The sequence below is a fragment of the Lampetra fluviatilis genome, chromosome 14 (assembly GCF_964198595.1).
Source record: "Lampetra fluviatilis chromosome 14, kcLamFluv1.1, whole genome shotgun sequence".
In the NCBI taxonomy this organism is placed as follows: Eukaryota; Metazoa; Chordata; class Hyperoartia; order Petromyzontiformes; family Petromyzontidae; genus Lampetra; species Lampetra fluviatilis.
The window spans coordinates 2,571,849-2,589,037 of record NC_136288.1 but is presented as its reverse complement, the minus strand read 5'-3'; positions in this window follow the sequence as shown (position 1 = coordinate 2,589,037).

Below are 17,189 nucleotides of genomic sequence, written 5' to 3'. Positions count from 1 at the left end.
GAAAGATCATATCAAGCACAAAGTGCTGGTTGGTTGGATAGGGTAGCTTTTTTTACTTTTCTCTCTCTCTCTCTACCCTACAGAGTTCTTCTCTCTCTGGCTCGCTCGGAAAAAAAATGACATTTTGGTCTGGCAAGTTTCGGCATCTGTGCTGCGACGCATTGAGGTCAAAGGCACTTAAACCAGAATTGCTCCTCACTTACAGCTTCTGTCGTTACCTCAACGCGCCCGACTAAGTGTCTGGTATGGCCTCCGATTTTTCTCATGGCACTCGGAAATTCTTCCGCCGCCACCGCACTGCGAAAGAAAGCGGCGGGGTGGAGCATGAAGGGAAGAAAGAAAGCAACGACAAAAAGGCGACAGCCGCAAAAAAAATGTTTTACACAAAATGAGTGAAGCCAAGCAAGTGTCCTTAGAAACAAAGTAACTAAAGTGAAATTGTACATGTTGTGTTTTTCTTACACAATGGGTTGTACAACAAAAAAATCAAGTTTGCAAACAGAGTGCTGTGGTCAATGGAAAACAAGCCACCTCAAAGCTTGCCCACACTACAACAGGCGTTTGGAAATGGAAATGTCCACATTCCGATGGCAGAGACTCACCATCGTATGCCACGCCTAGTAAGTGTCTTAGTAGAGCAACCTCAGCAAACACATCCTGTTGAGATGATGATAACATAACGAATAATGGTGATCGTAATTTAAAGCCCTCTTGCAATGCACTGCTAGATGAAGGCCTGCTCACAGCTTGGCAGGTTGTTGACCATACTTCACCTTGCTGGTCAGTGTGGGTTGGAAAATAAGGGACCTGTTCAGATGTCCCTCTTCACTGACGATGTGGATCTTAATGCAATGATGATAATGATGTTGATGTTCATGATGGTGGGCTGAGTTGCATCCTGGACAACTGTACTGTTTTTGTATCATCTGGTTAGGATTTGGAGTGGAAACTGCCTGGGAATACCAGGTGTCATAGGCTTGTTCTCAGAGGTGGCCTAGAGATGGAAGTACAGCAATGAATTATTGACTCAATCTGTACGAAGCTTTGAGTGTTACCCCCGAGCAAACATTGGATTTCTCCAAGTGTTCTGGTTTTCTCCGGCACGTTAAACACTCATGCATGGTATTGGCCAAACATCATAATCCAGGACCTTCCTTGAAAATCGTCTTGAGACTCAGTGCGGATTACCCGGGACAAATAAACAGCATCATTATACAGTGCCGGTGACCACATTATCCAGAATGCGCCCAGCCTCATCAGGTCTCAGAAGCCACGCGGGGTTGAACGTCGGTTGATTCTTGGATGGGCGACCACATTGCATTGAACAGGCGTTGTCGGCTGCTGCGGTGGCGACGCGGTGGCCAGCAGAGGGCAGTACATCAGCATGATTGTTCCACTCTACTTCTATGCTCCAACGTTTACGCTTCCCACCTTCAATAGCCCGATTAGCACGGTTGGCTACGTGAGGTGCGAAAGAAGTTCAACGTACATAGATACATACAGGCTGAGCAGCGAGCTGAAGTATTAATCAAATAACGAGCATGACCCGCACGGCATGGCAAAGACTTAACCCAGCAGTGGGTCTTGACAAAATGGGATAATCGGTATTCAAACCAAATAATTCATCATAAGTGCAATTTGTTTTATTTAATGGAGTGCCCTGCATTTTGATATTTGGCCAATTCCGTGAAAGGAGCATTTGTCACACACGAAGTGCATCGTTGTGTGCTGTTGCCCACACACAACCAAGTCGACATTCATCCACGCCGCTGGTCGATGGAAAACAGAAGGAACGTGATGGACGGATTTGGCCGCGTTCCGATCACAGGGTTACGCCAACACGGGGTTACAATCACAGGGAAGGGAGAACTGTGGATGGTGGAGGGAGGAAGAGTGGAAAGGAGAAGCATGGGGGGGAGAGCTGGGGGGGGGGGGTCACCGGTTAAGCCTGGGAGGGAGGGAGGGAGAGTTGGGACTTCCTCGGCAGTTCAGCGCGGCCGGTCATGCGGAGGTGAGACGGGCTCCTCCCTTCCCAGCCCTCCGACGGCCTCTCCTCCACCTTCCCCGAGGCTTCCTTTGGTCAGTCCCTCTCTCCGGCAGCCGCCAGGAAGGAAGGAAAGCAACCCCCCCCCTCCCTTGCCTGGCCCAGCAACCTCCGCAGCCCCCCCTCCCCACGCCACCCACACCCCCCAATCTTACCCTTTTGCAATCTCCCAGGTCGAGTGCCCCCCCCCTACAACCCCGACAACCCCACCACCAGCACCACCACGTCCTCCTCCCCCCGACTGATTGAAACAACCTGGGCACGAGCGTTCACCAGGTTTTGGCTGCCAAAAGGTCTTTCGTGCCCACACACGCGAGGTGCCGAGGGTTCCTCTGAGCACCGAGCAGTTTCCCAGCAGCCCTCTGTGACATTAATAATCATGTCGTTGGGTTCTTGAAGCTTTCCCCCCGTTTTCAGTTTTGGAAATCCACTCCTCCACCTCTGCACGTGTTTCGCAAATGTGCCCGATTTGACAGGTGAGTGCAGGTGAGTAACGAAAGCACATCTGTGGCCAGTGCATCGGATTGTCTACGTACGAATACATAACTAATGTTACGATACTTATACGATTAAATAACATCCCATTGCCATGTAAATGTGCGTTATATCAACCGTTATGGCGATTCAATATTGAGGCAAATGGCACGAACAAAAACACACAGCTGAGAATAAGAGGTAGACAAGGAACACGATTGAAATGAGACAGTGCGAATTAAATTAAAAGAGACTCGATCGTGAAAGCTCATTGGGTAAGGACACTCTTCGTCTCAATAGACTCTCACATGGTTAAAAAAATAATGGATCAGTCTGCATGCCTGAGCAACTACTACAACTGGGAAGTCAAACAATGGGACTGTAATAGCCAGAAACGTAGCCAGGCCACCTTTGTCTCACCAGTGTTGATGCTAACCACGCCGCACCGGCGTCGACCTGGGGGAGGCCCAGACCAGGTTCAGGCTCAATTGCCGCTGATGCTGTGCATGGTCAGAAATTGAACCTGGAAAACTGGCACCGTATCGAATTGTGCAAACCACTTCGCCACCACTCACCGGAATGTGTAGTGAATGGTGGCGCAGTGGTCGCCGTTGAAAAATAAATTATCAACTCAATGGGCCTTACCCCAAATCAACCGACTGTTAACACAGTCGGTTTAATTTGAAGGCACAGTCAAGACACTTTTGTACAGATGAAGTTGAAATAATCTAGGTATTTGCATTCATGTAACACGCAATGAATGTAAAATGCATTCAGAGATCTTGCAGACCAGTCAATCATCCCGTGTTCAGAGAATGATTCGAGGAAGAAGATGTCACAGAACTACTTCTGAAATCTATTCGAGTGACCTCATATCCACACTATGGGGCAGGACTTTCCAACCCACCCTGCCAATGTTCGTTGTACCATTTTTTTTATTTCTCACAGCTGACGTATAGCCAAAGTATAGAAACAATTTATGTTTTGTTTTTGGTGCGGTCATCGGTGACCACGCTGAGACCAACAACTCACTACGCTTGGAACCCCTGGTTAAATCATGGGTGGCCTAAACCCAGATTCAATCCATGAACGAAGCTTCATCACCTCGGCACTCTGACCTCTGAACCACCTGGTTACCTCAACTCAAAGTTGAAGAAGCATGTGTTCTTCTTCCCGGCGTTATTCCCACTCACGTGGCCTCTGCTTTCCTGCTCCTTTCTCCACTCAATTCCGCACATTCCTACCCTGGCCATCATCTCCACGTCCACTCCACGGTCCTTATATATCCCGGCTCCTCACTTCGAACCGACCCCATTCCAGGCCTTCCACTCTGTCTCCTCCATTGCAAAGTTCCCTCTCGATGCCAAACATGTCCATGGCGCACGGATGCAAACCTCCGCGCGCTGCCAGCACGGGCTCCCCTCTCTGGCACGTCCCTCGTCCTAACTGGGTCACTGGCAGAAGCTTTACACGGGCCCCATTATTCGCGGAGTTGTGGGCTGGGCGCGTTGGCTCTTTCTTATCTGGGTGCCGAGCGAGGGTAATTGAAAGATTGCGGGACATTAAGTCGGCGGACGGAGGAAACGCGCTGTCTTGTAAATGCAGCAGCTGATCTGCACCTTGGCCGTTCCCAACGAGGACAAATAATGAGGCTCTTTCATAAGCCCCCCCCGTGCCGATTATGCAGCAATGCGCTGGGCCTTGAGAGGGGAGGGGGGGGAGGAGGGAGGGGTGGGCAGACAAGGGGCAGATAAGGCTGCGTGGAAACACAGCTCTATCAAGTCTGAGATCAGGGACCCGTGGCCTTGAATGGACGGTGCCAAAGGTGCAGGAGAGCATGCGTAGGCCTGCATCGTGTCTCGGTCAGAAACTCTGAATTCACGGAAAATTTGCATGCGGTAAACTTAATGCACGTTTTATTTTAAATTGAAGCCGTAGTTCACCTCCTCCAGTTGTCTTTATTTTTTTGGAGCAACCCCATGCACGGCTTTTTTTTCCAAATGCCGCCTCATCTCGGTAATAAAATCGCTCGATGTGATAGCTTATTAATAACCTGAGTTGTCACACATTTTAGTTTGTTTACTTCTTTCGCTGAATAATTCACCTGATGTGCTAAGGCTGTTGTCATATCATCTATTATAATAGCTTTCTGCACTCACATACAGTCGTAATATTCTAAATGATAACGATAACAACTGTTTCCTCTCCATCAGTGTCCATTGCACCGAATAGGCTTCTTCTTCTGCATGCAATTGAATTTTCAGGTCATAGAATTTGTGTTCGTGTTCCACTGTGCATGTTTAAATGACATCACATCAAATTTCAGAGTTCGTTAATGTCACATAACATGTGTATGCGTGTGTTGGCAACTAATTGACCTCTTGTAATCTTCCCGTACCTGCTTTAGTATTTTCTTTTGTAACTCAAGTCTCTCGAAAAATAGACTTTTGGACTGGTTATAAAGAACGATTTATGTTTGTCTTATCATCATGCTCATCATCATCATCTCCAGCCATGACCATCCACTGTTAGTTTGAAGATGTCCCCACGCTATCATGTTTCCTACCCACGCCCATTTCTATTCTGAACAGTCAATATGCTGTATCTAATTTTGCATGTGGTCTCTGACCCCATGTTTTCCTCTTCCTGTATTTCAGTGTAATTCCAATCATGCCCTTTCCTGACTTCTTTGTGCGTGCTTCAGCTTTTTTTTCCTCATTTTCTTTGTCAATGTCGTCTACATGTCAGAGCTGGTAACAAGCACTGACTATTTGCATAATGATTAACGCACTGTGCTATCAATTCGTCTACCCATGTTCGATTCCCAGTCATCGTTAATATCAGTGACAAGTGTTAAGTTAATTTACCAGGTAAGGCCCACTGAGCTATATAGCTCTTTTTCAGAAGCGACCTGGCCACAAATGATAGCTCAACGAAGTGGCTTATCATGTGGACATTTATAGCAGCCAAAGAATCTAAACGCGTGATGTTGATTCGAAAATGTGCAGGGAAAATCTGGAGGACCCGGAGAAAAATCCAAGCAACCACCAGGAGAGCATGCAAACTCCAAATACACAGGCGTCAGGGTCAGGATCGAACCCACGATCTCCTGCATACCAGGCCACCGTGGCAAGATGTTAAACCAACCACAATGACCAATGTGAAGCATTTGTCAGAAAACCCCCATAATTGTGACAGCATGGAGGAGGCCTCTTATCTGGCAATTGGATTACGAAGGGTCGCAAATTGTTCGATTGTGATAATAAGGCCTTGAGTTGTTGCTCCGGAGACAGGGATTTAAGTTGATCGACGTCGAGTCGCCGGATGTCTCGCTGCGATGCACAAATAGGAAGGAGGCATCGTCGCAGCGATGCACGACTGCGCGACTCCTGATGCAATCGTCTGGCTCAAACCACCGCAAAGTAAATGTATGGTTGTTGATCTACGACGGCATCAGCCTTGCGATGAATAACAAGACCTTCTCCTCCGCACTGCGGTCTGCCCTGCGACCGTAATGAAACCGTGCGCACGACAGAGCTGCGCTCAATCAGCGTGGCATTGCCAAGCGTGACAGCACGTGGCAATGTTGCCCTCCCAGGACTGCTCGACGGCTTTGAGTAAAAGCAAAAAAACACGGGGCGTCTGGTGAAAGTAATTGGAAAAAATGTCTTTCCCCCAAGTCGGTCATTAGCTTATTAAGCACCCAACATTAACAAGCGAGCATTTTTTTTGTTTTCCTGCTCATTAATCACGGCGCGTTGTCTCGTTACGCGGTGGTATATCATTGTCACGGTCCTAAAATGCAAATGTTGTTGTAACCGACTCTTGGAAATGAGTTTGCACAGTGGCTGCGATTCTTGATGTCACATCGTTCAGGGCGAGCAGTGTGACCTGGGCTCTTTGTGTCACGCTGCCTGCAGTCGTTTGGCTGCCTGAGCCAAGTGCGTCAAATAAGCAGTTGATAACACATTTATATGGCAGAGTTTGAGTTAATTGTCTGCTGTGTCGTTAAGAAAGCAGGTAAAGTTTTTGAGATTCAAATTCCAACTTATTTTATGACTGCATATATCTTACCCACATAAGGCCTGATTTATGTGCTTTTCCGTTGATATGTGGTGGTTATTTCCAACAAATGTATCCAGTTTAATGCCAGACATTATTTAAAACGGGTTTATTTCACCAATGCATAAATCAAGTAATTTAGTATTGTGTGCACATAATTTCGTTTTAATGTTCAAACTTCACGAACCATTAAAAGTATGCTGAACTTAACAAAAACTATATGTAAAAAATGTGTTCCAATGAATGTCATACATTTTAAATGAATTCATCACAAATATTTGAACAACACTCAGTTATTTTTATATAGGCTTAAATATTAAGGTTGTTTAACATAATCCCAAATCAACAACAACATGATTTGTAAAAATGTTAAGACAAATCTTACATTCTGTGCAGGGAATAGTGTTTATTAACCTCCACGACGTTATTGCAGTACAGTATAAAGGGGCTTGTGTAAGGTCAGATGGATTGATGAAATCAGCACCCAGAGCGGGAGTGAGATGGATTGCAGTGGCACACATTCATAGGCGATGGCGCCAACCTGAGGACTTTGTCCAGCAGTTGATAGAGAATGGCTTATGAAGATGAATGCGCTCATTGTAACACGTGTTAGTGAAGGAACATGACCCTATGTCATCGCCACGACATTGTAAGTGAGATGTTACATACCAAGCCTATGTCTTGGTACAAAAAATTATATATATAAAAAACAATTCCAAATCTTTAAGAGTCCATAAATTCCACTTTGACTAAATATATATATTTTACTGCCTCTAATACGACAAAAGAAAGAGGTATGTTTGATTTTACTCCCTTTTGAAAATAGCTGCACGGATTGGAGAAAAACATATTTTACATTAAGCTCTCCTGATTTTTTAAATGTCCTAAATTTCATGAAATGGCAATTGTACTCCATCAGTCTCCGAACAATTAAAAAAAAATGTGCATGGACCTTTTTTCCGGTGTCGTTAATGACTCCCTCCAAGCCACGGGCTCTCTTAAAGGAGGGAGTTTTTCATAATTATTTTCCGATTAAGGGGGAGATTTTCAGCTCCGTGAAAACTCCCTGTTCAACGTTACGCTTTCGCAGTGCACCCACTTGATTTTTCTCTGTTTTTCCCCAACACACATTACTCTCTAAAGAGAACTATTCATATGTTTTAGTTTATTTATACCCACTGGATGTTTACAAATTAATATACAAACCTGCATGGCACGTTCTCGTTACGTCTCTTAACGGGGGTTATTGTTTTTGACGCCTGGGTGTATTATTATGGTTCATTAAAAAAATGAGTCGACGTCCAAACGCGAGGCGTTCAAGTAGCCGTGGAAGGACGACGTCCTCTCATCGTCGACTCGTCATTTGACGCGTTAACCTCACGCTCGTGACGCTTGCATTGAGACTCGTGCACCGCGTGAGTGTCAATTATTTTAAATTCATGCAAAGTACACGTATATGCAAATTCATGTAAATGTTATACTGAGGCAAGTGATAAATGGGAAAAGGGTAAATAACAAGTCCGAAAACCACCGATTCTGGAATTTAATGGGAACTCTTAAACGTAACAATTCACAATATGCATAAATGCCTACTACATAACACGCAATCCACGTGTAGTAGATACATATTGCAATCGCAACATATATGTACATACGCGTGCATACTGCTGTGCCTAGGGAATTGTTTTATTTAGTTGTATCTATATGCAGTACGCATAGTGGTGGAGCGGTAGCAAAGTGGTGCGCACTATGAACTCGGAGACCAGAGTTTGATTCCCAGCCAGGGCTAACATCGGCGGCGAATGACATCTGCACCAGTTCTGGGCACCCACCCCCTTCATCAACCCCCATGGACCAGCATGACGAAGTATGTTCAAACAACAACCCAGGACTAACACAGTGTGTGGAGGCCTTCATCCAGCAGTAGATAAACAAAAGCACTACACGTGTATCATTGCACATATGTACAAGTAATGCATTCCTAGCTCCATACTTAATCAAGCAGTCACATTGGATAAGAGCAAACATATATTAAACCGCTATGAATAAGCTTCGCAAGCATTAAATACATATACCATTCTCTTTCATCCCGATGTATGGATTAGACGCACTAAGAGACTGTGGCTAAAGCAGATCAGTGCCGGGAGGGTGGGGGCGGAGGGGAGTGGGGTGGGGAGGGGGTGGGGAGGGGGTGGGGAGGGGGGTGTGAGGCTCACGAAGTCTCTGGCCTTGGGCTCAGAATTTGCGCGGTTCCTTTGGGAGGCCCCTGGAGAGGGTCTCCCAACCAGCCACGCTCCTGATGCCCTTTGCCTGCACAAACAGCCCCGGTGGCCCAGCCTCGGCTGTGAGACGCGAGGCAGCCGACACACTTGGGTTTAACCAAAAAAAATTGGTTGGGGGCGGTGGGGGGGGTGGAAGAAGGGGGGGGGGGGAGCTGCCCCATGTCTGGCTCTGCGCTGTGTCAGAGACCCAAAATCCACTTCTCCCCCCCCGCCGCCCCCGCAACTTGTAACCTGTGAGCGCAACCCGTGTGCAGCACGCGCGCGTCTCGCTCGCCCCCCCCCCGCCTCTCCCTCTCTCGAGCGAGTTTGACTCCGGGTCGCGGCATATCGACGCGTGGGGGAGAAGGCTTGGGCGAGGGGGGGAGGTTCGACCTGTACAGTCTCATCAGCACGGCAACGGCTGCAACGTTGAAATTGAATGCAGCACCCAACAAGTGTGCGGGGTGCAGCACGGAATTTGTGAAATCGAGAACGCAAAAAGGTGGGGGGGGGGGGTGATTGAAAACGCACGCGCACGCATGCACACGCTGGACAAATTACTCGTTTTGAACCTGGAATACATTGGTCATCTTGTCTATGACTTTAAACCACCTCTGCTGATGGTGCCACCTAAACAACACCGTCGAGAAAGGTAAGGGGAAAACCACCCCATCTATCCTTCCCAATGAATGTCTCAAGAAAACTAAGACGCGGCGTGGTCGTGCGGATGGGAGATGGGAGCGAGATCGGATGAGACGAAGGGAGCTTGAGCTCTGAGCCTGCCCTTGGGCAAGACAACTTTAGAGAGATATTGTCCGCAAGAGTGCTGTTATCGAGCACTTTATTAAGACAGCCGCCGTATACAACACAGCTGGCTGCCGTATTGTCGCCACGGTGTCGATGTTTACACAACCTAGGAAGACAATGAAAAAGTAGGTCAAAGGAATGATGATGATGATGAATACATATCATGGGACCCTATACTGCTATTCCAGCAGAGTGCAGAGCCCACTGCCGCCACGCTCACACACCAACCACACTCACAGAGACCAGAGTCAATAAATAATGCTTCACCACGCACATTAAATCCCTCCCACGAGATCGTCCCACCAAGACGCGTACACATTTAATTCCGTGTCAACATAGGAGAAGGGAATAACCCATTTCAGATAACGTATGTTTGGAAATCAAACCCACTCAGGTCACTGAAATTGTAGTGCACAAAGATAGTCTTAGCAGACTGTTGGGCAAGTGCTGTTAGCAAGTGCCTACCTATGAAGGCCGGCACGGCACACGAGGGGGTGGGTGGCCAACACCATGCCGCCCGCCTGTCTCCGTAATGGCGATGTTTACACATCGCACCGAGTACTTATTTGAGGTTGAGTCGACCTAGGGGAGGCCCAGAACCGGTTCAGATAATCGTAAATGGTGTTGGCCGTGAGCGGGAATCGAACTCGGGTCGCAGAGTTCGTAGTGCAGCGTAGCGCTAACCTCTAGCACTACCACTCACCCCCCCCCCCCCCTATACAAAGATAAAGACAAAGATCCCCCATATAGCCTTAACAGACTGTAGGGGCAAGTGATGTTAGCGAGCACCTATGAAGGCCGGAACGGTACATGAGGGGGTGGGTGGCCAGCACCACGCCCGACCGCCTTTGTCTCCCCAGTGGCTATGTTTACACACCGCACCAAGCACTCATTTGAGGCTGAGTCGACCTAGGGGAAGCCCAGGACCGGTTCAGATAATCGTCACCAGTGTTGGCCGTGAGCGGGAATCGAACCCGGGTCGCCAGGTTCATAGCGCAGCGCGCTAACCGCTACACTACCGCTCCCACCCCCTTATACCCACACACCCACCCACGCTCACACACGCAGAGGCCCGACTTTTGAAAAAAAATATTATATTCAAGCACGCACAATTACATCCTTCCCAGGAGATCATCCTGCCGAGGCGCGTGGCAGGCAGGCTGGGAGGCTGGGAGGGCGGCTGCGCAGGACGGTGGCTCGGGAGTCTAATCAGCGGCGGCACCGGCCCGTGGGAGCCCCGGGGATTAGCCGCCAGGCACAGCGCCCATTGCTCACTCCGGCGCTGTGCGTCCTCCCCGCCGGCCACGTCGGCACCGCGGGGGGTGCGGCCGCACCACCTCCTCCTCCTGGCGCTCGCTGCGCGCCCCGCGTGCAGATGTTACGCGTTGTGCGTCCGCGCTGACCCCCGTCACGAGTGATCAACGGGTCCCCAGGCTGGACGGCGCACAAACTACAATGGACAGGGTTTGTTGGACGTGAAATATTGCGGGGCCGCTCGCAAGGAAACCAATTAGCGCGCTTGGACCACCGGGGCCGTGCGTGGCGCGACCGGATAAAGGCGCGTGAACGAACGAAGCTCTCCTCGAGTGTGTGGACCAACACCGCGTCTCGACCCACCGTCAACTTACAAGCAAACCCCTGTGTTTGTCGTTGCTTTCGTACCGATTGTTCGCTATTAATTTCAGCAATCGTCGTTTATTCATTGGCCGCCTCCGGGTCAATAGTTGGCTCCACGAATTAAGTAATGCACTTCATTTCTTGTTTGCAAATTGCAAGTACGATCCTGCTTTTTACTCGTTATTGTCGCGCGGCATTGGTAGAAACGGCGGAGCTCTGACTATGGGGCCGTCCATAAATGACGTCACGCGATTTTTAACGATTTTTTACCCCCCCCCCCCCTCGTCACACGGCGTCATAAAAAGTCAGACACCCCCTCAAATATGACGTCATAAAGCTCTGCCCCCCCCCCAAATAAAACATTCTTCAAATCGCTTTAAACTATTGTCATTGTAGTGCGTATTTAATGTAGCGCTGCACTGTGATGTTGCAGGAGAAAGCATTAAAAAGTATATTTAATAAAGTAGAACGTGTTGTCTATATGTATTTAAAGTTGCGCATTTTGACGGGATGTCACATTTCTAAACCCCCCCCCCTCGTCACACATCGTCACAAATGTCTGACCCCCCCCCCCTAGGTGCGTGACGTCATTTATGGACGGCCCCTAGATGAAAAAAAATAAGGATAGGTTTTACCCTTTCTGGAAATAAAACAGTTGTGTTAAGATGTTCAAACACCGAAGAGACGCCTTTCGCCAGCAATGAAGTCTCCATTAACCACGCGTGATCGTGGTGAACATGCAAACAAACATGCTCCGATAAAGTCACGTAGAATGGAAATAATAAAATAAAAAATATAAAACAATAAAATATAATTTTATTGTTTTTTATTTTTAGTAGAATGGAAATAATAAAATAAAAAATATAAAACAATAAAATATAATTTTATTGTTTTTTATTTTTAGTAGAATGGAAATAATAAAATAAAAAATTTTAAACAATAAAATATTTTTTTCTTGTTTTAATAAAAATATATTTTATTGTTTTATATTTATTATTTATACGTATTATTCTACGTGACTTTACCGAAAGAACGAATAATATGAATCCCTGCAGTCACGAAAGCTTTAAATCGAAAAATGATCCGATAATATTTGCATTGTCTTTGAAACTGATTGGCCGACACCAGCGACAGCTTCCTTCATGGCCTCGTCTCACCAGCGTCAGACCAGAGAACGCAAAAAAGGCGAACAGCACAAAGACAATGCCACACGTATCAGGGCATTTATTACTCGGGGTGAGCAACTATATCATGGGACCCATTCTTATTGTTTCATACTTTGTATGCCTGATTAAGATGTAAATATATTGACACATTATTGGTGATGCTGCGTTGGCAGTGGTTGCGCAAGCACGCCTAACACATATATTCCACACATTTGTTGATTATACTGCCTGAAGAAAAAATGTATTGCAGTATGTATGTATGTAATAATGTGGTTAATGGCTCTTCTTCACTGTTGTGCTATGAAGGACCATTGCCTGAAACGTTGGCTACTATATATTTTTCTTTTCAGGCCACAGCGATTTTTACGTGTATAGTTGTTTTTTAGTCGTGAGCAGCTCACAAATGAAAATAGTTTTGCTGAATTTGTACATTGAATTGGTACATTTGCAAAAACACTTCTCTTTAACCCACAGTTAAAAAATCTGCCTCAACAAACGCGCTCTTGGCCAAGAAGCAAAGCTCGCAGGTTGTCGTGGCTGTGCGCCTATGCGTAAAAGCTGTGTTTTACATTTTAAATGCCACTTTTAACCCAGCGACGGCACGCAATTAGGACCCGCTGACGTTTGCTGGTGAGTGCAGCCAAAGCGTCGAGCCTCAGAGCCAGCACTCGCTGCCCAAGAAAGAAGTCGGAATAATTCTTTGGAGAATGTTTTTCTCTCTCTCTCTCTCTCAAGTTTGGAAACGGCTTGCCACTATTGCCTTCTGCTTGGTTAGCAGCCAACTGCAGACACACGGCATTTCTCGTTTAAATTATTTTTTCTTCTGAAAAACCGACAACTAGTGTACAATAATGATTTGTTGCACGAGGCAAATGCACGTTGGGCTTGTGCGAAATGATTATATATGAAAGCATCCGAAATAAAGTAGGTCAAAGCAATGATGAAAATATTGCACGCAATATTTTTTAACTCACATATATCAAAACAATGTTCTTAGTTGACATTGTATTCAATCGTGATATGCAAAGGTTTAAATCAAATTCAATAAACACGCAAACTTGAAAAGGAAATTGTAAAAACATTTTTTAAAATAAAATCGGCAAAAAATGCTAACTGTACATTAATTACTCAGCTTGCAATGTTTTAATCATTATTTCCACATGGTAAATATCTTACTGGCAACTTTCTTCGATTAAAAACAGTATGTTGAATTAAACCGTTGAAGTTTACCAATTTAGCAAGCGGGCTTTAGTTTATCAAACAGTGTTTAAATGAACATTAATTCACGTGATTATTCATGTCCAACTCTTTGTCAATCCACTGCTGAATGAAGATCTTCCCACGCTGTATATATATCATAGGTGTTGTTTGACCATCCATCACCACACTTGTCAGTGTGGGTTGAGGTGAAGCGCCCAGGCACAGTTCAGACATCACCTGCCACTGATGCCAGCAGGTCACTGAGTTTATATCGCAGTTTGCCAACTACTGCACCACTGCTATTCATATGGCAGTAAAAATCGTAATTACAATAAGCCAAAGTTTAGGTCTTGGAAAGTTACAAAACACTCGTAGCCAGACTTTCGGACATTCTCCATTCACAGGCAATAAATTGGCGACCCGACCCACATCGTTAGTTCTCTCAAGTGACCGCGTATGCAACACACACGTGCACAAGCGTGACGGGCGGCCAGACTCGGCTTTTTTGAAGATGAAAGTCGGACTACGATCCCCACTCCCCCTGGGCTCTTAAAGCGACAACAATTAATGGGCCCCCTCGTGGGGGCGAAAATACCCAACGGTAAACGATCAGAGCCGCAGTGGCTCGGCACTCCGAGCTGGCGAGGATTTATAGCTCGCGCCACCGCACCTGGGATCCATGGCCACTTGTGAGGTGTCCCCTCTGGGAGCACAGGGCCCAGTAACGGATGAGGCGTGCTCCACCCTTGGGCAGCTCCCCGATTGTAGACATACATTCCACTGCTGGATGAAGTCCTCCTCCGTGCCGTGTCGGTCATTCATCTGGAACGCCCTTAGGCTAAAGAATAAAATGTTATTTCTCTTTAGTCATTGAACAAACCTATTTCTGTGTTAATTGTACTGTTATTTACATAACACACGAGGTATATGTTCCTACCGTTGACGATCCAGTGCTGAATTAAGGTCTCACAACACCACGTCAGGGTTATCTGACCATACTTATCCACGCTGGTCAGTGTGGGTTGGTGAAGGATGAAGAGCCCAGAACTAGATCAGAAAGCACTTCCCGCTGATTTTAGCTGTGGTTGGGAATCAAAGTCGAGTTGACAGGAGGCTCGTCGTGAAGTGTGTGTGACGCACTGCATCACTGCTACAGCCTTAAATGTGGGCTAATAATTAAGCATAATCATGAATAGGCTCTTTACTTTGGTATTGCATGTCAACAAATTAGGACTGTAATTTAGCAGAAACAATTTGTCCACCTCTCTTGATAATGGAGAAAATGCTCATAAAATAAAATACAATGGCGTCAGCCGCAGTCAGATGAACGAACTTTGTCACCCAGGCTGGGACGGTGATTGTGCATTCAGTGTTGTGTCAAACCAATGACTCATTCCATAAATAAGGCACTTTTTGTGGTTACTTTCACTATACGGATTTTTTTTTATAGAAATAAATTGTGTCCACACTGTAGCCTGATTTGTAGAGGTTGTTAAATTAGTCCCGGGGAGTTTATGAAATAGTTTACAAGGCTTTGATTTGTCTTTAGAAGAAACAAATGCATGTATTGTAGCAGGGCAGTGCAGGTTTTTAATTTGGGAGAATGCAATTTTTAAACAAGGTGTTAATTATCTCGGAATTCAATTTCAAAATAAAAATACTGGATGCTTACATGAATTGTACTGGGCTCTCTGTTCGTATGGTCTTGATTGGGTATATTAGAATCTCGATTTAAAGCTTTCGTGACTGCAGGGATTCATCTTCTTGGTTCTTTCGGTAAAGTCACGTAGAAGGGAAGTAATAAAATAATAAAAATAAAACATTATAAAATAAAATTATATAAATGAAACATAATAAAATAAAATAATATAATTATTTTATTTTATTATGTTTTATTTTTATTATTTTATTACTTCCCTTCTACGTGACTTTACCGAAAGAACCAATAATATATATTAGAATCTTTACAAAAAAATAGACAACGCATCACAGCACAGATAACAACTGTCATGGCAGCCCATATAACACACTGAGGAGAAAACGGTGGCAGCGGCTTGAGCAGCAGCAGCAGCGAGGCGAGGCGAGGGATAATTGAGAGAGATCGCGGTGAAGAAAGTATCAACACGCACTTCTTAGTCACCAACGTATCGAACCAGTTCAACCATTGACCCCCCCTCCCTATCTGCCGGCGAGGCAAGACGATTCGCCAATGGAAGAAGATGGATTTAGTAGCTATTGAGACTCGAGGCTACTATACTCGAGCAGTGTGCTGGTCCAGCCTCGGGCCAACCCCAACCCCACAGATGTTCTCGTTGGGCAGCGTTTCTCTTTGCAAGGCCCGCGAGCCACTGGCGGCCCCCGACGAAACACAACACGTGACAACAACCCCTGGCAGGTGGTGCGGTGGCCCAAACACTGGCGATGTCTTATCGGCGAAAGTGACGGCCCTCTGATTATAATGCGTGAAGAACAACTGTTGTAGACGATCTGTCCCCGTGCGAGCGCGAATTACAGATGGTTTCTGTCGTCACGATTCTAATCTGGACTCCACTGATCCCTTCTCTTACAAGAAGATCAACAACACGTATATATGTGTGACGGCTATTTGGAAACGCATTACGTTTAACATTGAAATTACATTTCGTGAAATTTAATTCACATTACCAATTGAGGTAATTTTCAGAAAAAAATATTAAAGGGTTTTTAAACCTCTTCTTGGTTCTTTCGGTAAAGTCACGTAGAAGGGAAATAATAAAATAAGAAAAAGTAAACATAATAAAATAATTCTCACAACGTTTCGGCCACAACGCAAGCAGCCGTCCTCAGGTGAAGAATGAAACACCACCAAGCTTGGAGCGTATATTTAAGCTGGGTTGGGGGGGGGAAGAAGAGCGCCTTGACAAAAGAAGGTTTTTAAAGTCCGCTTTACCAGACGTCGCGACGCTTTCGGTTTCTGCAACCGTGGCGGCAATTGCAACCAGTTCCCTACAGACGAGTTTAGTGAGCTGCCTAAAGGAACGTCACTTCTACTCCTAGATGCGTTGGGTCCACTCGAAGGAAGAATTCGTAAAGACTCATTACAACAGTCATTGAATCTTAAATCCCAGAAAAAGCCCATCACTTTAACGATAATTAATGAAGTTCCTGTCATTTTCCGTGTATTCTCAACACCAGCTACACGGGGTCAAGACCCACATGAGACATAAACAGCAATTATTCGGCAAAAAGGAATTTGAAAAAGCCATTACGCGTTTTTGTGCAGTATTATGGATAAATAAGTAGCTATATACCGCTGTCCGTCTCTCCAGATTGGTGAACCAATGTGTCTTCCTCGCATGTCAAGACATTGTTGAATTGACCACGAATAGATCCAAACTTTATTTTATTTAAGAAAATACCTTTTTCGTCCTAAAAACCGACAAACTATAGTTCCTTCTCGATAATCTTCACATTGGGAGTGAAGCAGTGACACAGTGGCTCGCACACGGTGACGAACCCGACCACCTGAGTCTGATCCTGAGACACAGTGACGTCGGCAGTGACATGTGAACCGGGCGA